Below are 24289 nucleotides of genomic sequence, written 5' to 3' on the forward strand. Positions count from 1 at the left end.
TAATTTGGCTATGATTGCCCTCACAAGTAATTTCTCTGAAATTTCTATAGTAAGATCTTTAAATTTAGAGGCCAAGATAAGAAATTCATGGACTTGGTCAAGCACAGATGCAGAATCATTCATAGTAAATTCAAAAAATTTCATAGTGATAAACTTATCTGCCCCTTGCTTTTCTGAATTATACTTTGTCTCTAGAGATGTCCATATATCCTTTGCCTTTTGGACAGAAATGTACAAATCATAAAGACGATCAGAGAGATGGTTCAGAATATATCCTCTACATAGCGCCTAGTCTTCTTCTCGCTTCTTAAGTTCAGCCACAATTCCATCAGTATCTTTATCACTCGGTTCTGGAATAGATTGCACATCAATGTCCAGAATGTAAAAAAAATTCAGAGTGATTAGAAAGAACTTCATAGTCTACTTCCAACGAGTGAAATTCGTCCCATCAAACCGATCAAGTTTACCAGCATCACCAACATTCTTCAGTGCATTCTCCATAATATTTTCTTAATATTGTTAGAAATATGGGATCACAAACATAAAATAGGGACGTGATTAATCACTATCCTTAAGGAAATATTAGCCCCCACTATCAATTGCTATTGGATTTCTGACTAAGTTCCCTCTAGGATTTCCCTAACATAAAATTAATGATAGAAATTTCATTAATTTCCCTATGAACGTATTTGAATAATTAAAACAGTAAGTCAAAAGGTATGAAGGATTGAGGATATTTATAACCAAAAGGTTTGTTGTCAAACAGTTATAAAACTGTTTTATCTTTATCCAAAATACAGATGTCTCTAGACAATACAGATGTCTCTGGACAATATAAAATACAAATTTCCTTCTTATTCTTTCCATGTGGAATTCCCACAACACCAATATTAAAGACTAATATACAACATGAATTGGTATGAGCTTTGCAAGAGAAGGAAAGAGAACCGACGGAAGAAGAATCTGAATCAATAAGGACCTAAGGACGAGAAACAAGTAGCTGACACTTGCAATTCAGTTAAGCAAAGAAGGTGATAATCACATATTATTTTTGTATTATGTAACGAGCTACATGATAAATACTAATTAAGTTATTTTTGTAATTATTGATATATTTTTGGATTTGTGATTATTAATAGTATTTCAATTTTTGTTTATACTGATTAAAGAGCCTCATTCATTTTTTTAATTTAATTTTAAATAATTTACCACTCTTAGAAAATTTGTCCATCGCGAGCTTATGGCCATGAGGTCTCTTTAAGACGTTTGTTTATGAAATGTTGTTATTCTAAGGACATAATAATATGCAAACGTCACAATGATATTTTAGTTCCGAAATGTCATTGCATTTGAGATATAATGGATTTCTATATAGATGCTTTTTTAATTAAATGTCGTCAATTTTGAGATGCTATTAAATTAAAGTGTCTTGGTATTCAAGACGTTATCAATATTTTCTGAAGCGAAATGACGACATGACAAATATTATATCGTTCATTTTGCGACGTTTTATTACGTAGTGGTAATTTCTGAAATTAAAATAAATAATACAAAAAAATCACGACATTAAAAATGTAAGCGTTGGAAACATGACGACGTTTGTATGCATAATGTCGTCAGTCTAAATTTACCCACACAATGCTTTATGCGTCGTTAAAATTAACGACACGTGATTTAATGACGCTTGTGACGACGCTTTGAAAAGCGTGGGTAAGTATTTAGGGACACCGAAAAGCGTCGTTAAACCTTAAATTTTAGCATCGTAATAGACCCTTTTTTGTAGTGATTGAATCCCATATATGCTTGAAGGTATCATCATTGAGAATGGTCTCCATGATTTCTCTATCAATGGATTGATAGAAGTAATTCTTTACCTTCTTGTCTTTCAATTGCTGTTCTCCAATAAGCATTGTCTCCCCTTCTGTTGGCTCTTTTCCCGATGGAATCACTGTGATTCCATCTTCTACTAGGCTCTAGAGTTCCTTTGCTTAAAGGAAATTCTCCATCATCTTTTCCTAGTGTTTACCTAGTAGCCATCAAACTTGGAAATAGTAGGTTACATAACCATCGAATTTGGGAATAACAGGACCCCAAATATACTACTATTGGTATTTCTCTCCGCCGTTCCTTCTTACTTTTTTCTCAATGTTAGGATTAAAATTTAAGTTAAGTATTAAGTTAACCTTGTTTGGCAGTTATTTTTTTAGAGTAAATGGAGGTTAATGAGGTTAAATGTTTAACCTCCAAATTGGAAGTTAATGGGAGTAACGTAAACTTTTTTAAAATTTCTTGTCTCTGTAGAGTAAATTTAACCTTCCTTCCCCTCCATATTTAAACTCTCAAACAAGGTTAAACATTTAACCTCATTTACATCCTATAAACTCCCAAACAAGGTTAATTTTTAACTTTCCATTCCATCACTTCCCTTCCCTTTCCATTACCTCCTTTAACTCTCACCTCCATTAACCTCTAAACTCCCAAACAAAGGCTTAGAGATAAAATCTGATAATAAAAAAATAAGGTGCAGTCAATTTCAGACATTATTATAAAACACTGCACTTATTGCACGTAAGTTGATTCTAAAAAAAGATTTCATATTTCTTATGATTTAATAATAGAATTAAAGATTAATATTTTTAAATTCGGTGAAATATTTGAATTTTTTTGTCCAACTCGTACAAAATACAATATATATTTTTTAAACTTGTTTTTTTCATTTTTTCAAGTTTAATCACATGTTTATGATTTGTTAGGGGTAAAATTTGATGAATAATTTCTCTAATTGACCCATTAGGTTACGCAAGCTTCATCCTTCTCATCCCTCTCATCCCGCTCTATCTCGATGGTTGATTTGAACATGCAATCACTGGGTAAATTTAGGCTAATTGCATGTACTGATATGGCTTGCAAATGATAAGATATATTTTGATTAGATAGAACATACATATACATACGAACTGAATAACAAGCTCTACATAAAGGGTTATGTATGTGCATTGGCCATACTCTTACTATGTTCCTTTCCACTCGGTTTGATATCGTAACAACAACATTAAACATGGTGATAGGTTTATGATGCATTCAACACAAACAGAGTCCCTTGTTTTGACAGTATCATAAACCTCATTACCAAGTTTAGAGTACCACGAGTACAACCCAAGTAGAAGGAGCATTGTAAAAGGGTCAGTTTAGTCTACTTGCACATACATACAAACTGAATAGTAAAGCTCTACGTTATATTATAAAAGGGGGGATGAGTGTTGCCTTTCGGTTGTAATTGACAGTCCAAAGTTCCTTAGCTGTTTTGACTAGTGAAAGGAAATTTAGAATTGGAATGAGAACCACATTTGGATATCACATTGCCTTTCAATTCTCCTTTCACTTAGCTAAGACAACTTAGGAGATTTGAACACCCTTCATATTCAGCACAAACAGAGTCCCTTATGGTGACAGCATCATAACCCTCATTACCAAGTGGAAGGAGCATTATAAAAGGGTCAGTTTAGGAGCACAAAGCTCTACGTTATATATTACAAAAGGGGGGGAATTAAAGGTCCAAAGCTCCTTAACTATTTTGACTATAGAAAGGAAATTTGGAATTGGAATGAGAACCACATTTGGAGCTCACATTGCCTTCTGATTCTCATTTCTCTTAGCCAAGATAGTTTAGGAGATTTGGACACCCTCATATCCACTTTGCATACTGCTCAGTCCATATCCGGGCGATCCCCTCATACTCTTCCCTGTTGCTGCGGTATTGCTCAGTAACTGCTTCTTGCCCAGGATGTGGCTCCTCACTGTGGGGCTGTAGAAGTAGATCATATATGTGCCACAGACACTACAAAATGCATAGACTAATTAGAACAAAAATATGATGTGGTATGTTTATCAAATGAAATAGATAAATGGTTGCATTATACCGTGGAAGTGGAAAAGCGATGGTTATTAAGGATACGGGGAAGTTGAATCGACCCCTGAGGAACCACGTTAGGATGATATATCCTATTCCGAAACCAAAACTGAGAATAAGAGGAGAGATTTATTAGTGTATGTTTCATGTAGGTGATTATATCTTACTGATCTGAGTTAATATTACTCTTGCAGGTCTGTTTGGGAAATCCGGATGGTAGCTGATTCTGATTTCAAATACACCCCTTCATATGGGGTGTATTGGGGGCCTTTCATCCTGATCGACCATGTGAAGAAGTTACCATCGAGAGGACATGTACGTTATCATCCAAGAAGAATCGTTAGAAATACACAGAAGAAACCAGGAAGGGTTACAGAACAACTATGGATTGACATACGTACCATTGATGGCCAGAAGCCACTCTGGGTTCTCCATGTACAACTTATTCAAGTCAGCAATTATGTCTCCTGGAGTTTCAACAAGGGGATCCATTGTTGGTAAGTTTTCTGGTTGTTGAAGGTATGATTCTGAATTATGATGAATATATATTTATAGTGATATGATTGTGGTAAGTGAAAGGCCATGAAAGGGAAAGGGTCACGTAATTACTACTGAGTTTAGGGTTGTGTCTAATATTAATGACCTGCTTGGCTTTTGCAGATACCAAGACCTTTGGGATTATAGGCCTAATTATTACTCCAAGATATGGATTGACTTATGGAAGATTGGTTATTTTTTGTGTTTTAATTCAGAAATGTATTGGTTATTCAAGATATGGATTGATGTTAGGCACAAATGTAAACATATTATGAGTATTGGTCTACAATAAAATTAAAACCATTGATATAGAGAGCTTAATCTTCATATTTTAGAATGTTTTTGTATTCAGGTATAAAAACCATAAATTCAAACGAAGAAGAAGACATAAAGTGACATTTTAATTTTTAAAATATCATCTAAACAGCAATAAAAAGACATTAAAATTAATGTTTCTGTCACATGAAAAAAATCCTTAGACATGATTGATTAAGACCTGTGTCATCTAAACAGGCTATAACGGAAGAAATTATTATACGAATTGTCATCTCAAATTAAATATGCCAATTTCCCACACGCTAACCTGACGGTTTTAATTGTTAGAATGTCATTTGATGACATTAAAGGTGACGGCAGTAATAAATAAGCTGCCTCGTAACAAGGGTAAGATGACAGTAAGAAAATAGGCTAATGTCATGTGTGATGATGAAACATGACAGAACCTGACCGTCGTCTGAAGGTGCAATAGATGGCAGCAAGCCCCGTGACAGATTTATATCTCGCGGGACGACGGTTTTAAACCGTCGTCTGAAGAGGGTTTTGGCGTAGTGCACATGTCTGATTCATTTTATATGATATCATATGTCCCTCCATCCCATTTTCTAAACTCTCATAGGGTTCAACATATGTGCAGCTACTTTTGTCTTCAATTGTAACTTTTCTCCCTTGACACGTGTTGCTCATGCTTTCTCAGAATTTGTTTTTGCACGTTGTCTAGGTGGCCTGTTTAATTGGCTTCGTTCTTCGCGTTTGTCAAGGATTCTGAACTGGCGGCAAGTCTAATCATTTGTAGGTATTTATTATGCCTAATTTTTTGTCGTTTCCCCTTTCATCTTCATCTCTTCCCTTATAAAAGGCCATCAAGCTTTTTGTTCATTTCTTACCTCTTTTGCTTTCTAGATTTCTTTCGTTCTGTCTGCATCTTCAAGCTTTTACTTGTTTGATTCTCTTTCCTAAGTGCTACTTTCCTATTCTGTTTTTCTTTTTTGTGCTTCATTTTACCTTGTAATGGGTCGTAGGTAAGCTGCAAGATGGTGAAGCTTCAAATGCTGAAACTCTGAAAAAGAACATTATCCCTAACCTTAAGAATTTTGAACAACACCCTCTTCCTTCCATGACGTTTCACGGATGGAGTTAGGTTCCAACTATCTAGAATTTGAGCATTTGGGTTTTGTCGCTACTAAGTCTGATCAAGTAATAACCCGTGCTCCAGAAGGATACTTATGTTTATATAAGTTATTTTTGGAGAATGGGGTTCAATTTCCCTTCTCTTCTTGCATTGTCAATATGTTGGATGAATTTGACATCTGCCCCACTTAGCTTTCCCCCAATGGGTGGTTTGATTTGCTTGAGCCAGTGAAGGTGTGCGAAGATTTGGATATTGAGCCAACTGGTTCTTTATTTCAATGGACGCCCTCTATAAGATCAGAGCTTGATCATTCTATTTGGATTTCAAAGTTTCCTACGAACCAGAAATCATTTGTGAAGGATAAGGTTTCTAGTAACAAAAGTTTAAACCTAAGTGGTTCTAGATTTATTCCATTATAGACGAAGGTGGGAAGCCGATGAATGGGGATTTGTACCCTAATGGTTTCCTCTTTAGATCCTCTTGGAACCCTGATAATGTGAATAAGATGAAGTGGCTTGTTTGGGGCCTCTGACGCAAGTGGAGAAGGAGGATCATAATCTCTTGGTGAACTTAGGTTTCACCTTTTCTAAAGAATCATTGCTGAAGCACATAAAAATAACATCCCCTTCCTTTTCTTCTCTGCCGGAGGGAATTTGTATTTTGAGGGCTGTCTGAATATGACACCCTTCTCAAAGGTATATTTCTCTTATTTTTTTATTGTTTTTTATTTTTAGTTTTACGGTGTTTTGTAGGCTCTAACATGCCTTCCTTATACAAAAAATTATTAGCTCGATAAACTGCCAAACGTCTAGCAGCTCAAAAGAAGGCAGAAGCTGAAGCTCATGGGTGGGACGTATCTTTTTCATATCTTCCTTCCATGCCAACTTCTTGACCTTCTCCTCGAGCTGAAACCACTCTTATTTGCATTCCTATACGAGCTTTGGAGGGAGTTGCTAAAGATGTCACTGCTAGTAAGCCTTCTTTTTAGCTAGTATTTTGAATTAATGTTTTCTTTTAATCCAACATTGTATAAGAGGAGTGCATCCTCAAGCCTTTACTCAATCGACCTGATCTCCTGATTCAAATAATGCGACCCTGGTTGTTGCTCCCCTCTCTACTTTTGTACCTGAGGGTTCGCATGGTGCTAAGTTCAAACCTCATACTGCTTCTTGTGTAGATGATCTTATCTTTATTGGAAATAATTCTGACATGATTATAAAGTTTAAAGCTTCTATTAAAAGAGAATTTGGCATGACTGATTTGGGGAAGATGAAATACTTTCTGGGTGTGGAAGTAAATCAAAAGGATGAAGGGATATTTATCACGCAAAAGAAATATGCAGGTGAGTTACTTGAAAGATTGAATCTTCATGAAGGTAATTTTCTCAAAACCTGATAGTTCCTGGTGTTAAACTATCAGATAATGATGGAGGAGTCAAAGTGGATGAAACACTGTACAAACAACTCATTGGGAGTCTCATGTATATAACTGTCACAAGACCTGATCTCATATATGTTGTGTGCCTATTAAGCAGATTCATGGCTAATCCATCAGAGCAGCTGTTGACACCGAGTCGGAGGACCTGTGACGAAAACTCACGATAAACGGCTAAGTCGGTTGATTCTATTAGTTCGAAAGTCAAGGAAAAACTCGGAGAGCCGGCACTTGAAAGCACCGCTAGCAAGTTCGGTACCTCCTGAGTGGTGTCGGGCATGTTCACCAATTTATCGGTAGACGAGAAGGCCCCGGAGGTCGGGCGTCGGTCAACAGGCGATGAGCGTCGCCCCCGGCAGCCGAGCGTCGTCTCGCGAACGCCAAAAACGGCGCTCGGCACGTCAAACGCACGTCCGACGGGCGTTTGAGCGCTCCCGACGCTCGATGGACTGTCACCCAACTCTCCCTGGGCGAACGCCCAACGAGCGTTGGGCGACGGCCAACACTGTTGGGCGTATGCCCAACAGCTGTTGGGTGTCGCCCAAAAACGTTGGGCGTACGTGCCCGACGCCTTCGAGCATGTACGCCCAACCTTGAGACTCGTGCCTATAAAAGGCACGAATCCTCATGCATTTGGGGGAGAGGGATTTTTTGGAGATTCTCTTTTTAGAAAAAATATTTTTAGAGAAAGAAAGTAAATTTTTGGGAAAAAACATTTTTTTTCCTAAAAAATTGAAAATTTCTAAAAGTTAAATATTTGACAAAAATACAAAAAAACACCAAAAACCGTAACTCGTGGAATCAACCGACACCAGCTGTCAAATACCGATCTTGAGGTATTATCTGAGGACTAGACTTGTTTAATTTATTTATTTTATTTATTTATTTTATTTATAGTTTTGTTTATTTATTTATTTTATTTTAGTTATTTATTTCACTTTTATTTATTCTTTCGTCTTTATTTAATTTCTGTCTCATATTAAATAAACGTTTGGTTTTGTTTTGAAATAAAAAACCTCGTTTTGAGTCCCAATACGAACCGTGACCCGGTTTGAGGGTAGTTCGGGATTAAAACGTTGTAAATATAGAATTTAAAAGTGTTTTTCCAAATTAATGTTTTGAAATAAAACATCGTTTTGGGAGGCTCCGCTATAGACTGTGACCCGATTTGGATAGTTCGGGGACCAAAATGATATAATAGAGTAGATCTAAAGCTTTTTAATAAACCTGGAAAGTATAGGGACTGTTTCTGTAAATCTGTTTTTTCTGTCGCTAAAAGCAGTTTAGCGACGGTTTTCTGTCGGTCTGCTGGAATCCGAAAAATGCCTTTTTAACCCTCTTTTCTTAACTTTTTTTTTATATTTATGTTGAAACACCTTTCCACAGGATTTTGATTTGACAAAATTAATTAAGTGAAAGTAAATATTCTATAACACACTAAGTTTAAATGCTTTGATTTAGTGTTACTAATGTGTTTGTTCAATGTTGAGTTTATAATTTATTATAAGGCATAAAGATCATAAGGCCCAAGCCCTATATGGAAGTCAAGGCCCAGGTCAAACAAGCCCAAGATCACTCAGCCTGCGTATCTCCAAAATGCTGCCGTTGAAGTAATGAAACGCATGCTGAGCAAAGAAGGATCGAGAAGATCCACGTAGACAACTTCGGTATGAAGCTGCTGAGCTGTCTCGACAAAGCGTACAAGACAACCGCTGACTATAAAGCAACTTCCAGACCAAGTATTTCTTCTGTAGGTAAAGAACAGAAGACGCAGAAAGCTGTCTGTTTGACATTACCCGATTTGGAGGAACATACTGCCACACTGACCGAAGAACAGAAGATGCTGGAATCTGATTGGCTAGGAGAACTGCTGAACAGACTGAGTGAAAGCGACATGAAGCCGTTTCCCTCCAACGGTTATTTCGAAATTCGAAATAACCAGAAGCTCTCATAGCTCTCTATAAATAGAGCATTCAGAATCCACATTCTTCAGAGAACTTTGAGCAAGAGTCGCTACGCTGACCAAACGTATACAAAAGTTCTCCATCAAAAGCAAAGCAAAGTTCTTACACTACAAAGTTTATTCATTTGTGTAAAAGTCTAGAGTGATTGTTTTTCAATCATGTAAGGTGTTCTAGCAATTGTTGTTTAGGACAAAATATTTATCATTTCTAGAAGTAGAAAGGAGAGGCTGGGTACTCGGTTTTAAGTACTCAGCGGAGAGATTAGGATTGAGTAGAAGTATAAAAGAAGGTACTCTTGTCATACTCAATTGCTGATATTGTAAAAGGTTTGAGGCTCTACCTTTAAAGAGCTCAGTAGAGGATTTGAAATCTCGGAGGTGTTCCGGGGACAGGACGTAGGCTTAGAAGAAGCTGAACCTGGATAAATCTGCTGAGTGAAGTTTTCTTAAACCTTAACTCCTTATTTATATTGCTTGCTTAAAACAAACTAAAACTGACCAAGTAAAAGAGGTCAAGCTGGGTTGTGCGCTACAAACGAGCAGGTTCAGGAATAGACTCTAAGTGCTATTTCCTGACCTAAGCAACGAAACTGTCCTAGTCACTAGTTGACTAAGCCAGTGTCTTGCTGAGTGTTAAGTGCCGCTGTTTTATAAACTTTTCTTAAAGAAAAGAAATCTGCCCAAATTATTTTATTAAAAAAGGTAAAATAGTTCCTAACCCCCCCTTGGAACTATATTTGCAACCTTACAAGGGACTAACAAGTGGTATCAGAGCCTAAAAGCTCATTACTAAAGGTCTAGCAACCTTGAGTTGATCCATACCATGGGCGAAAACAGCACTCGGTTTCTCCCTGGAAACCAGACAACTCAGATATTACCTGAGGGGCTGTCCATTACCAGGCCTCCCCTATTCTTCGGGTCAAACTATACCTTTTGGAAGAATAGGATGAAAAACTTCATTCAAGCTACAAACATGAGTGCCTGGCTATCTATAGTCCAAGGCCCGTTTGTACCTGTGAAAGTTGTTGATGACCAGTCAGTTGTTAAAGCTGAGGTTGAATGGACAGAGGATGATCTTAAGAAGCTTCAAAACCATGCTTCGGCTATCAATATGCTTCACTGTGCGCTCGATGCTGCAGAATATAACAAAATCTCAGGTTGTGAGTCGGCTATCAATATGATTGACTCTTTACTTTACTTAACAGCAAGTAGACCGGACATTCAGTTCTCAGTATGTTATTGTGCTAGATATCAAGCTAACCCTAAGGAATCCTATTACATAGCCGTAAAAAGGATCCTTAGATATTTGCAAAGCTCAGTAAATGCAGGTCTGTGGTATCCAAACACTCATGACTTTACACTCATCGGATACACTGACGCTGACTATGGACGAGACAAGCTGGAAAGAAAAAGCACCTCTGGAGGATGCCAATTCCTAGGAAGCTGTCTTGTATCTTGGTTCAGCAAGAAGCAGGCGTCAGTAGCCCTGTCCACAACTGAAGCTGAGTACATTGCTGCTGGAAGCTGTGTTGCTCAGGTCCTTTGGATTAAGCAACAGCTTGAAGATTATGGTGTTCAAACAAAGACAATTGAAGTCAAATGCGACAACAAAAGTGCAATTGACCTCTCAAAGAACCCAATTCAACACAGCAGGATGAAACATGTCAGTATACGACATCACTTCATCAGAGATCATGTACTCAAGAAAGAAATCAAGCTGACGTATGTACCAACAGACGAGCAGCTTGCTGATATCTTTACAAAGCCTCTAGCACGAGAGCAATTTAGCATACTGAGAGAAGCAATTGGTATGTTTAATCCTCTTCAGTAAATTCCTGTGCTAAATGAATATTGAATGCTGAATGAATTACATGCTGAATGATTTATTGTTTGCTGATTATGTCATTGAAACTGACTGAATATACAATACTGAGTAATCTTGCACACTGAGTAAATTAGTTTTCGAACTTGAACTAAAAACCATCCTTAAAGAATGCACTGACTACTTAGAATATGAAACGTTTATATCAACAAACGCTAAGTAAAAGCACTTATTAGCATTTAATGTCACTACACGCGAAGTGACACCTGTACTGCGCATGCGCCGAATAACGTTTTAATAGTGCCGTAAGTGTCAGGGTTTCTGTCGATTGGACAACCCAGAGCAAAACTGGATAAAATTCAAACGGAACCCTAAACCATAAAATCTATAAATAGTAAATACTAACCCACTACCCTCGTCACATATACATTGAACCCTAAGAAAGCTTCTAAATTTTCCAAAGAGCTTCAAAACTTCAAAAATATCTTACAACGAAAGTTATTTCTCTCCAACTCTCAAATCCTCTGACCAGGCTGGTCCATCAACTAGCCTAATGAGAAAAATGATTAAAGTACACTCTTGGGCTAAGAATCAAGAGGTATTAAAAAGTCGATTCTTCCACCCTGACTTCATCTCTTCAGAGACTCCATTCTGTGAATGGATCAAAAACAACAAATGGACAGGTCTCTTCTCTCTGTCCGGGCAAACCTATCCTACAATGGTAAGAGAGTTCTACTCCAACCTGCATATTGATGCAGATGACTCTGACTATCTGGAGACCACAGTCAAGGGTCAAAAGATAGTGATAACCCCTGAGTATCTAGCTACATTGCTAGAGATACCAAATACAGGGATTCAGTTCAGAACCACAAAGGAGCCGATACCAAAAGCCATCGCAGAAAAGATGAAGGGGTTCTGTAAACCCAGAAACTACAAAGGAGAAGTACCCAGTGTAAGGGGGGATTATCTTTGTAATCAAACTATGTAACAATGGGGAGAGACTTACTCTATTGTGTTATATGGAGCTTTGTAATAGCCATTGTCAGTAGGACTCAAGTTGGTATAAGAAACACTATAGGGGGGAGTGACCTGTCATACTGGACAGTCACTCGGTTGTTGGTAGTCTACCATCTCTAGTAGTTGCCTCCCTACTACTATGAGATGGGACCCGTGGTGTAACACTGTTGCTTATCTATGAATAACATCATCCGCGTATTGTTCCTTCTTGAGTGTCCTATATGTTATCCATGTGTGTGCCTGATTGAGATGCTTGTCCTTATGTTGCTATCGTATGTATGCTATTATATTCACTACATGTGGTTCCTATCTAACCCTTGCATGTGATCTTTGCAGCTAGAGTGATCTAGTTCCCTTGGCTGGCTTACTTCGGGGGAGACAAGTAAGCGCCGCACGGGTCCGGACGGTAGGCCCCGTGACATTTGGTATTAGAGCCCAGGTTTGACGATACTTGGAGGAACCATGACGATTGCAAACGCCAAACGCATGGATGCCATAGAAAAGCGAATTGAGGATCTCGATCTTGATAATCTTTCTATAGCAGTGATAGAAAATTGCAGGCAGATCGAGCGTATGGAAGAAGCCATTATAAGACTCCAAGATGAAAATGGAGGAGGCCTGGGGGCCAATACAAATGAAATTTTTCTACGCATTGATAGCCTTGAAGAGAAAATGTCGAAACTCCAGGGCGGAGATGAAAATAAAAATCCGGCAGGGGCCGAGGCCGTGATGGCTAATATAAATCCGGCAAGAGCTGAGGCCTTGAGGGCTAATGAAAATCTGGCAGGGACCGAGGCCTGGAGGGCTAATATAAATCCGGCAGGGGCCGAGGCCTTGATGGCTAATATTGAACTGTTCCAAGCCGTGGTGGCTAATGCTGATATCTTTAGGGCAATGATTGCCCGAACAGAAATTTTTGAGTTCGTGATGACGAATGCAAAGGCTATTAGAGATGTAATAGCGAAAAACAATCCCCTTCCCGGTCAACCACCTGGGAGTGGTGTGGCTCGAGGAAAAGGGACAAACAGAATTAATGAGAATGCTCATTTTGCAGGTGAAGAAGAGATAGACAGGCTGAGAATAGCCATGAACCATGTCGAAGCAGATCAAAGAAGATTATTCGAGGGTATAGAGAAAACTCAAAATCAAACAGGAGATGGGTTTGATGCCCTCAAACAGGAGCTGGATGAACTACAGAGGAAGGTAGAATCTCTGTCCCTAAATGGGGGAAGTCATCAAGGAGCCGTAAAAATCAAAATTCGAGATCCAAAACCTTTTGTAGGAACTCGGGACTCCAAGGAAGTGGACAACTTCTTGTTCGATGTGGAGAGTTATTTTACAGCTACAAAGACAAGCCTCGATGCGGATCGACTAGCAGTCGTACCGATGTACTTAGAGGGGGATGCCAAGCTATGGTGGAGACACCAGACCAGTTCAGGGTCAGTAAACACATGGGAAGACTTCAAACGAGAGCTGAAGTCTCAATTCTCTCCTGTAAATGCGCAGTTCTCAGCCAGAAATAGGCTAAGCGAACTACGTCAGACTGGCGATATCCGAGAATATGTTCGAAGCTTCCAAGCCATTACCTTAGAAATTCCGGACATGCAAAAGGATGAAAAGGTCTTTGGCTTTTTGAAGGGGTTGAAACCTTGGGTTCATAGTGAGGTGATCAGAAGGGGAGCCACAGATCATCTCTCAGCAATTGCAGCAGCTGAAAGCATAGCTGATTTTAGTAGCACCATGAAGAGAAAGTTTCCGGTCAGAGCAGACTCAGACTCCAGGACTAACAAATGGAGCAGACCATGGAATGGCGGAGGTGATCGAAATTACTCCTCGTCCGGAAGCGAAAGACGGCCGTGGAACGCCAACAACTCTGAACGTCGACCCTACCTGGGGAACTACTCAGAAAGGAGGAATCCTCCACCTAGGACAACAAGTCCCTACTCACAGACCCAAGGAAGCCTTCCACAAAGGAACCAGTCATATACACCGAGGCCGATGTCATGCTTCCTCTGCACAGGATCGCACAAGGCAGCAGATTGCCCAAAGAGATCATCTCTGGCCTCACTACTTACGACCCAGGAAGAAGGGACCATCGTAAGGGAAAGGCAACGGGAACCTTCTGAACCCTCGGTAATGGGATCCCTTCGATTCATGGGAGCTCTGGAAAAACAAATAAAGGAGACAGGAGACAGTTTAGAGAAGGGACTCATGTATGTAGAGATGATAATCAATGGCAAGAACACGAGAGCCATGATCGACACCGGAGCGACAGACAACTTCATAACAGACCTGAAGCCTCCCGCTTAGGACTCCATGTGTTGAGGGAGACAGGAATGATTAAGGCTCTGAACTCACCTGCTCAGTCGATTAGCGGAACAGCCCAACATGTACCTTGCAAGTTGGGACCCTAGACAGGGACGATCGGGTTCACAATAGCACCCATGGATGACTTTGATGTCGTATTGGGGTTGGAGTTTCTGAAACAGAGTTTCGCAGTACCCATGGCGTCAGCAGGTTGTCTTTTGTTCTTGAACCAGGACCCGTGCATGGTCCCGATAACGTTAAGCACAGTCCGAGGGAAGAAATGCATTTCAGCAATACAGTTCAAGAAAGGTATAAAGAGGGGGAACAATCATATATAGTTGTCCCTAAAGGTGACGACTCAGAAGGTAGTGTCATCGTCCCTCGGATATTGGAAGGGGTGATGAGGGAGTTCCAAGATGTTATGCCAGAGACATTGGCACAGACATTACCTCCACAACGAGATGTTGACCATGCTATTGATCTGCTGCCAGGCACGAAGGCCCCAGCAAAGGCACCATATCGAATGGCTCCCCCTGAGTTGGCAGAGTTGAGGAAACAACTAGATGAGTTGCTGGAGGCAGGTTTCATCCGGCCATCGAAGGCCCCATATGGCGCCCCGGTACTGTTCCAGAAGAAAGCAGATGGAAGTCTGCGGCTGTGTGTTGATTATCGAGCACTCAATAAGATTACGGTGCGCAACAAATACCCCATTCCTATGATATCTGAATTGTTTGATCAACTCAGTGGAGCCAAATACTTCACTAAGCTCGACCTACGCTCCGGGTATTACCAAGTCAGAGTAAGGGAGGAAGATGTTCCAAAAACTGCTTGCGTAACTCGGTATGGGTCCTTCGAATATCTTGTTATGCCCTTTGGACTAACAAACGCTCCGGCGACTTTTTGTACCTTAATGAACCAGGTATTCAGGGACTATCTTGACAAATTTGTGGTGGTCTACCTAGACGACATCGTCATATATAGTTCCACCCTCAAGGAGCATCAGGAGCACTTACGTCTAGTTTTTCAGAAACTGCAGGAGAATCAACTTTTCCTCAAGTTATCCAAATGTGCATTTGGTCAGACGAGCATCAAATTCCTTGGCCACATTATTGAGGAAGGGAGGATAAGCATGGACAAGAGTAAAGTACGGGCTATAGTTGATTGGAAGGTCCCTATGAATACAACAGAACTGCGATCCTTCTTGGGATTGGCTAACTACTATCGGAAGTTCATCAGAAGCTACTCAGAGAGAGTTGTCGACCTTACGGATCTGCTGAAGAAAGACAACAAGTGGGAGTGGACAGACCAATGTCAAAAATCCTTCGAAAACTTAAAACAAGCTGTCATTGCAGACCCTGTGTTAGCCATCCCGGATATGAGCAAGCCATTCGAAGTTCACACAGACGCATCCGATTTTGCCTTAGGAGGAGTCATAATGCAAGAGGGTCGAGCAATAGCTTTTGAAAGCAGGAAGCTCAACAATGCAGAGCGACGATATTCCACATATGAGAAAGAGTTACTAGCAGTCGTACATTGCCTGCGGGTATGGCGCCACTATCTGTTGGGATCCAGGTTCATAGTAAAGACAGACAACACAGCGGTTAGTCATTTCCTGACTCAACAGGGATTGACATCCAAACAGGCCTGATGGCAAAGCTTGTTAGCAGAATTTGACTTTGTACTGGAGTATCACTCAGGGAAAATTAATCAAGTGGCAGATGCATTAAGTCGGAAGTCAGAATTAGCAGAGTTGACAAGAATAGCCTTTTTGTCCAACAGTCAACTATCATCCCCATTGCGACAACAGATCCGGGACAACCTACAGAAAGACCCTCAGGCAACTTCTATCATCAACCTGGCAAAGCAAGGGAAAACCAGACAGTTCTGGATGAGCGATGACTTGTTAATAACAATCAAGGAAAGAGTGTATGTACCAACCGCCGCTAATCTAAGGAAGACACTGATGAAGGAATGTCACGACACACTATGGGCAGGCCATCCGGGGTGGCACCGCATGCTAGCTCTCCTCCAGCGAAACTATTACTGGCCAAGGATGGAAGATGATGTGAGAGAATATACAAAAACGTGTCTAATCTGCCAACAAGACAAGGCCGAAAGAAAGAAACCTGCAGGGCTGCTGCAGCCACTGCCAGTACCAGACCGACCATGGGAAAGTGTCTCCCTCGACTTCATCTCCAGCCTCCCCCGAGTGGGCGACTTCGATTCCATCTTGGTGGTGGTTGACAGGTTTTCCAAATATGGAACTTTCATTCCGATGCCAAAATATTCAACTGCGGAAGTGACGGCACAGGCTTTCTTCAAGCAGGTAGTCAAGTATTGGGGAATCCCAAAGAGTATTGTCAGCGACAGAGATGGTCGGTTTGTGGGAACCTTTTGGGCCGAATTATTTCGACTCTTGGTGTCGAGCCTCGATATGTCCACTAGTTATCACCCTCAGACTGATGGTCAAACAGAGCGATTTAACAGCATGTTGGAAGAGTACCTTCGGCACTTTGTCAATGCCAGTCAACGAAATTGGCCTTCCTTGTTGGATGTGGCGCAATTCTGCTTTAATAGCCAGAAAAGTTCTGCTACTAATAAATCACCTTTTGAAATTGTTACAGGTCAACAGCCGCTGGTGCCTCATTCAGTTGACATTCCATACACAGGCAAAAATCCAAAAGCGTACCTATTCACCAAAGAGTGGAAACAGAACGAGGAGATCGCGAAGGCGCATTTGACAAAGGCATCAAGGAGGATGAAGAAATGGGCAGACACAAGCCGACGTCCACAAGAATTCCAAGTGGGAGACATGGTCCTACTCAAACTTCGACCTGAACAACTTCGCTGCCTACGGAACAGAGATAGACGACTTGTCAGGAAGTACGAGGGACCCCTCCCAGTCCTAGCTAAAGTGGGACCCGTAGCCTACAAACTGGATCTCCCACAGTGGATGTCATTCCACCCAGTGTTCCATGTCAGCAACTTGAAGGAGTACCACCCAGACACAGTAGACGATCAGCGCAACAAATCAAAGCGACCTCCAATTACAAAGAAAGCACCTGCGAGCAAAGAAGTGGAAGAAATCCTTGCAGAACGCACAGCAATGGCATGTCACCGCCGCTCGCACACAGAATACCTTGTCAAGTGGAAAGCTCAAGGAATAGAAGAAACAAGCTGGGAGAAAGCAACCGACCTCCAACCTTTCCAAAACAAGATTGAAGACTTCATCAAGACCCGTTCGACAGGGACGTCGAACCTCTGAGTGGGGGAGAGTGTAAGGGGGGATTATCTTTGTAATCAAACTATGTAACAATGGGGAGAGACTTACTCTATTGTGTTATATGGAGCTTTGTAATAGCCATTGTCAGTAGGACTCAAGTTGGTATAAGAAACACTATAGGGGGGAGTGACCTGTCATACTGGACAGTCACTCGATTGTTGGTAGTCTACCATCTCTAGTAGTTGCCCCCCTACTACTATGAGATAGGACCCGTGGTGTAACACTGTTGCTTATCTATGAATAACATCATCCGGGTATTGTTCCTTCTTGAGTGTCCTATATGTTATCCATGTGTGTGCCTGATTGAGATGCTTGTCCTTATGTTGCTATCGTATGTATGCTATTATATTCACTATATGTGGTTCCTATCTAACCCTTGCATGTGATCTTTGCAGCTAGAGTGATCTAGTTCCCTTGGCTGGCTTACTTCGGGGGAGACAAGTAAGCGTCGCACGGGTCCGGACGGTAGGCCCCGTGACACCCAGCACCTGCATGGGCAAAAATCAGAAGATGGCCCACTTCTTGCTGATCAACTTTATCTTTCCTAAACTCAGCTCTCCCTCATCTGCCTCTAATTTTGAACAATGTTTCATCTGGCATATGCTGACCAGTACTCCTTTCAACATGCCTGTATTTTTGGTCGGAGCTTTCCAAAGAAGCGGAAGGAAGCTCCGTTTAGGTTCTCTCATCACCAGGATAATACAAGACAAGAACATAGAGACTGTTGGTGAAATAAGTTCAACGGGAACTGCTATCACTGCACGTCTGCTGAATGGACTCTCACATAGCCAACCTCTTAGAGGATATGATGAAAATGCCACTCCTGAGGAGGAGAATCTTATGGCTGAGGATGAGCAACCCATTGGAGAAATGGAAAATCTGGCTAACCTGGATGCCATTATAGATGATGTTATGGCTGAAGCCGCTCACACTACTGAGGGTACAGAACCAGTCAATGAACCTCCAACTGAGAATCCGTCCACTGTGCCATCTGAGGTTGCTGAAGTTGAGAAGAAGAAGAAAAAGGGAGCATGCTCGAAGGATATTCATACTGTCCCGAGAAAGATAAGGCTCATAGAAAGCAACAAGAGGAAAGCTGATCAAGACCTAGCTGAGTCAGCTGAGAAGAAGCTGCGAACAGCTGAAGAACCTGTTCTTGAGGACCATGTTGCTCAAAAGGGGTCTCCACAAAATCAAGCCTCTGTTCCTCTCGTAGAGAAACAAGCCAAGACCCCTGTAAGTCCAAAAGAAGCTCCACTCCCACCTCAAACTCAAAGCAACTCAGCACCTGAGGTCAACACGCCTCGTAGTCCTGTCACAACACAAGGCCCTCAGTGTGAACCCACTTCTGCCAAATATGCACACCTTGGTGCCACTGAGTCAGGTCGGCGTGTCATCGCCTCAGCAAGCACTCTGCTTCAAGAACAAGCACCTACTCCATCAACTCCTGCTCAGTCCTCTCATCCACCTGTCACTCACCATATTCTGCGGGAAATCCATGAATTGATCAATCACTTCTCCTCTGTCCAGCCGCAGCCACCACCACATGCTCAACTGACCAAAATGACCGAACTCATGCTGACTATGGTCAGTCACATGAATTCCTTGGAGGGTCAAATACGTGTGCTGCAGGATCAGGCCAATTCTCCTGCCCCTACCGTCAATTTGCCTACTGCTGATGCTGGCAAAACGGGGGAGAAAAGTGGCAACTAAGGAAAAGGAACTCTAAGTTAGAAACTAGAGAGTTAGAATATAGAAGTTAGGAAGAAGAATTTTTTTTATTTGCCTTGTTCTTATTCTTGTTTTAAAAAAATTCAATATGCCTAACTTCTGTTACTTTTGGAATACTTGCATTACTATTTAACTATCTGAATGCATGCTGCGTATAAATGTTTGAACTTGTCAAATATAAACCATTGAACAAATAATTTACTCAGCGCTCTGTCACTATACATTACTTCCGCTGAATACTGAGTAAAATAGAATATGTCCCATAAGCTGACCTATATCTGAAAACTGACCTTAGACTTATTCAATTAAACCTTAGAATGTTTAGAATAAAACTAAGTCAGTAGCTCAGCCCTGACGGGGGAGTTCACTTAATCAAAAAGGTCAACTATCATGGGGGAGCTCAACGCTGAGTTCCTTGCTGATTAGTTTTGCCAACATCAAAATGGGGGAGTTTGTTGAAACACCTTTCCACAGGATTTTGATTTGACAAAATTAATTAAGTGAAAGTAAATATTCTATAACACACTAAGTTTAAATGCTTTGATTTAGTGTTACTAATGTGTTTGTTCAATGTTGAGTTTATAATTTATTATAAGGCATAAAGATCATAAGGCCCAAGCCCTATATGGAAGTCAAGGCCCAGGTCAAACAAGCCCAAGATCACTCAGCCTGCGTATCTCCAAAACGCTGCCGTTGAAGTAATGAAACGCATGCTGAGCAAAGAAGGATCGAGAAGATCCACGTAGACAACTTCGGTATGAAGCTGCTGAGCTGTCTCGACAAAGCGTACAAGACAGCCGCTGACTACAAAGCAACTTCCAGACCAAGTATTTCCTCTGTAGGTAAAGAACAGAAGACGCAGAAAGCTGTCTGTTTGACATTATCCGATTTGGAGGAACATACTGCCACACTGACCGAAGAACAGAAGATGCTGGAATCTGATTGGCTAGGAGAACTGCTGAACAGACTGAGTGAAAGCGACATGAAGCCGTTTCCCTCCAACGGTTATTTCGAAATTCGAAATAACCAGAAGCTCTCATAGCTCTCTATAAATAGAGCATTCAGAATCCACATTCTTCAGAGAACTTTGAGCAAGAGTCGCTACGCTGACCAAACGTATACAAAAGTTCTCCATCAAAAGCAAAGCAAAGTTCTTACACTACAAAGTCTATTCATTTGTGTAAAAGTCTAGAGTGATTGTTTTTCAATCATCTAAGGTGTTCTAGCAATTGTTGTTTAGGACAAAATCTTTATCATTTCTAGAAGTAGAAAGGAGAGGCTGGGTACTCGGTTTTAAGTACTCAGCGGAGAGATTAGGATTGAGTAGAAGTATAGAGGAAGGTACTCTTGTCATACTCAATTGCTGATATTGTAAAAGGTTTGAGGCTCTACCTTTAAAGAGCTCAGTAGAGGATTTGAAATCTCGGAGGTGTTCCGGGGACAGGACGTAGGCTTAGAAGAAGCCGAACCTGGATAAATCTGCTGAGTAAAGTTTTCTTAAACCTTAACTCCTTATTTATATTGCTTGCTTAAAACAAACTAAAACTGACCAAGTAAAAGAGGTCAAGCTGGGTTGTGCGCTACAAACGAGCAGGTTCAGGAATAGACTCTAAGTGCTATTTCCTGACCTAAGCAACGAAGCTGTCCTAGTCACTAGTTGACTAAGCCAGTGTCTTGCTGTGTGTTAAGTGCCGCTGTTTTATAAACTTTTCTTAAAGAAAAGAAATCTGCCCAAATTATTTTATTAAAAAAGGTAAAATAGTTCCTAACCCCCCTTGGAACAACCTTACAAGGGACTAACAATTTATACTTGTATATATATGTATATAAGTATGTAATATATTTATTAAAATTATTTTGGGAGTATATAACTAATAATTATGTATTATAGCTTTATCTATGTTCCATTTAAACTTCATTTATATTAATCTAGCTTTATAAAAAGCTATGTATATATATATATAATTTTGGATCTATTCAAGTTGTATTAGTTATTATTTTGGGAAATAATTGGTATGAACCTTTAAGATAATTAAGTAATAAATGCTTTTGAGGTTATTAAGGGTTATTTTTTATATATTTATCATAATAACTATTTTGGGTAAAAGTTATTTTCTTATTCCTTATGAACCTTGTTCATTGTTTTTACATGTTTTCAATTGGAGTATTGTTTTTATTACTATTTTAGTTATTAATGATCAATAGTATATATCTTTTATATATATCATTTTTAATCTATAAATGTAAATACCATTTTGTGTATATGTATATTTCAAATATATTATATTGGGTGGGTTTTGGATTTAATTTGTTTATTATTATAATTATGTTAAATGAGGATTAAATTGAATGAAAATGGAAAAAACAAGCCACAAAAAGATTTCAATTTGATTATGTAAATTAAAGATATTTGAAGACTTTCAAAATGTAAATAAGAGTTTTCAACTTCTTTTTTTGTAAATGGTTTTCTAAATGTCATGTTTTGAAACTTTAATCCGTTCCAACGACAGATTAAGCAAATCTTGTAACTAACGCGTTTTTTTTTTTTTTTTTTTTTAAATAATAGAGTTTTGAATCGTTTTACGTTTAAACGGTTTTGTACAAAAATAAATAGACTTGTATACTTAAATCACGTTTTCGGTTGAAAGTGCATTTTTCATGTTTTCAAGCACTCGAGTTGTCAGATCCGATCCTAAACAATATCGGGCATGATGATTTGACTAAATAACAGACGTTTATGGATCTAAAGTACCCCAAACGACATAAGTTGTCTCCAATATATTCTCAAAATAAAAATTATATCGACAATAATACTAATCCATATTTCTTTTACTTAAATCCCACACTACACAAACAATTTACGAAATTCCTATATTAGAAAATCTAATTGTTTAATAAACTTCTAACAAATATTTGATTAACTATTTAACTTATTCTATCTAATTGGCTTGGACTTGATCATCTTTATCAAGCTATCTTTATCAAGCTTCCTATGTATCCCATATCCCAATGGGGATGGGAGCCACATAGTTCTAAAAAAAAAAAAAAAATTAAAATCAAATTCTCACGTTAAAAAAACAGTATATTGAATATAATCAATTTTCCCATACTAAAGCATACTAGAACACTGGCAAATATTTATTGTAGTTACTTTAATGTCTATTCCGTGAATAGACATTCCGTAAGATAACACAGTTAAAACAATTCTTGAGAATCAAGATTAGAATTTGACATTCTAATTACTGTTTACTATTTCAGTTAAACTAAATTATTTATAATACTGTAACAAATTGAACTATATTTCAATTTAGTTTCTTCTCAAATTTATCAAATTATAACTTATAGAAAAAAATTTGAAATCAAAATATTAAGCTTCTAAAATTTAATTTCAGCCGATATAATTAAATTTAAATATCTATTCCACAATTTGCATACTTCCTAATGTTCTAACCTTATCCTATTGATAATTTAATCAAAGTCCAATTATTTCACAAATATTACTTATAGTATTATAAAAATTAATCTTAAGAGTTTTATGCATTATTTTTCTTTTCCATACCTCGTCGCGAAATATAATATTATCGGTGTCCGATATATAACGATCGGTAAGATTGAACTTGGACATGTACAAAAATCAAGCATACCCACACGACCCTTGTAACTATAGACCGCCAAACATACCTTGGATACACCTTTAACCCGCAAGCAATTTCCAAATCGGAGGTAATTGCATTTTTCTTCGGCGAAATTCTGTTCACCGATTCATCCATTTTGCACACTCAAATTTCCTTCATACCCAAAGAATATATGACCTCCTAAATTCATTTTTGAGGTCAAATTTGATAAAATAGGGCTGAAACATGACGAATTGGAGGTGGCCTCCATAAAAACGAATTTTCTCTTTCATATAACTTCCCAAGAAACCAATTTCTCACTCTAATATTGACATAAACTTGACGTATATTTTACGAGCTTCGAAACTCAAAAACCAGTGACCGGACGAAGAAGAACAGAAATCGTCGGCATTGAAAGGAAAACGACTCCTGTTGGAAGAAAAATGAAAGAGATGAATAAATAGGTGAATTTTATTTACTCTTTCTAATTTCCCCTTTTTTTTAATCATTCCTAAGTTCTTTTTATGTATTAAAATGAAGAATACATGTGTCTATAAATTATGAATCATAAACACGTGGAGTATTGTGGAGTAAGGTCATGGACACTTGGAATATTGTTTTTCCTTAAAAAGACACATGTACATAACATAGATAACCACTACACTAAATTCTTATTTTATTATTATTATTATTTTTTGAATCATTATTATTATTATTATTTATTAAATTCCTCTTCACTTTCACCCGTATAATTGAGTTTAAATGAAAAATATTAATATTAATCCTTTTAATTATTAACTTATTTTAATATTTATCCCAAACTTTTAATTTACACTTAGAGACATAAATTAAATTTCTATACTCCGTTTATACTACTAAAATAATTTAACCAACCATCTATCAAATATAATCTAATATTGGGATATAAAGTCTATAAATTTTAGATGCGGACGTGACACGAGTCGTTCCAACGGCGATTCGAGTGAAAAGCAAGTAAATCAACGGGGTTTTGAAACGTGCCTAAATCGTTCCAACGACAATTAAAGCACGAACCATGTAAATAAGTTGTTCTTTGGGGAGTGAAGATTAGTTTAGACTTAATGTATAGCTTAAAGTATATTTCATATTGTAATTAATCAATTCTCCTATCTCCCTCCTTCTTCTACAAACTCTAAATTCATGTAAATGAGTGATTCTTTACTAAAATGACTTTCCATAATATATGCTTAAAACAGTTTTCAAAACGAGAAATAAAAGGTTTCA

At 39.0% G+C, this 24289-nt stretch overlaps 1 long non-coding RNA gene across 2 annotated transcripts; it reads right to left on the reverse strand.

Moving 5' to 3' along the window:
- Positions 1-2653: 2653 nt before the first annotated feature.
- On the reverse strand, positions 2654-23506 carry LOC136234740 (uncharacterized). Of its 2 annotated transcripts, XR_010691455.1 has the most exons (4): positions 23094-23506; positions 4097-4377; positions 3921-4019; positions 2654-3838 (listed from the first exon to the last, which is right to left on the reverse strand). It is a non-coding gene; the product is annotated as an uncharacterized lncRNA (long non-coding RNA). The 2 variants fall into 2 exon arrangements; XR_010691454.1 differs by lacking the exon at positions 23094-23506 and having other exon boundaries at positions 4097-9971.
- Positions 23507-24289: the final 783 nt, after the last annotated feature.

This window comes from Euphorbia lathyris, chromosome 7, assembly GCF_963576675.1.
Source record: "Euphorbia lathyris chromosome 7, ddEupLath1.1, whole genome shotgun sequence".
Classification (NCBI taxonomy): Eukaryota; Viridiplantae; Streptophyta; class Magnoliopsida; order Malpighiales; family Euphorbiaceae; genus Euphorbia; species Euphorbia lathyris.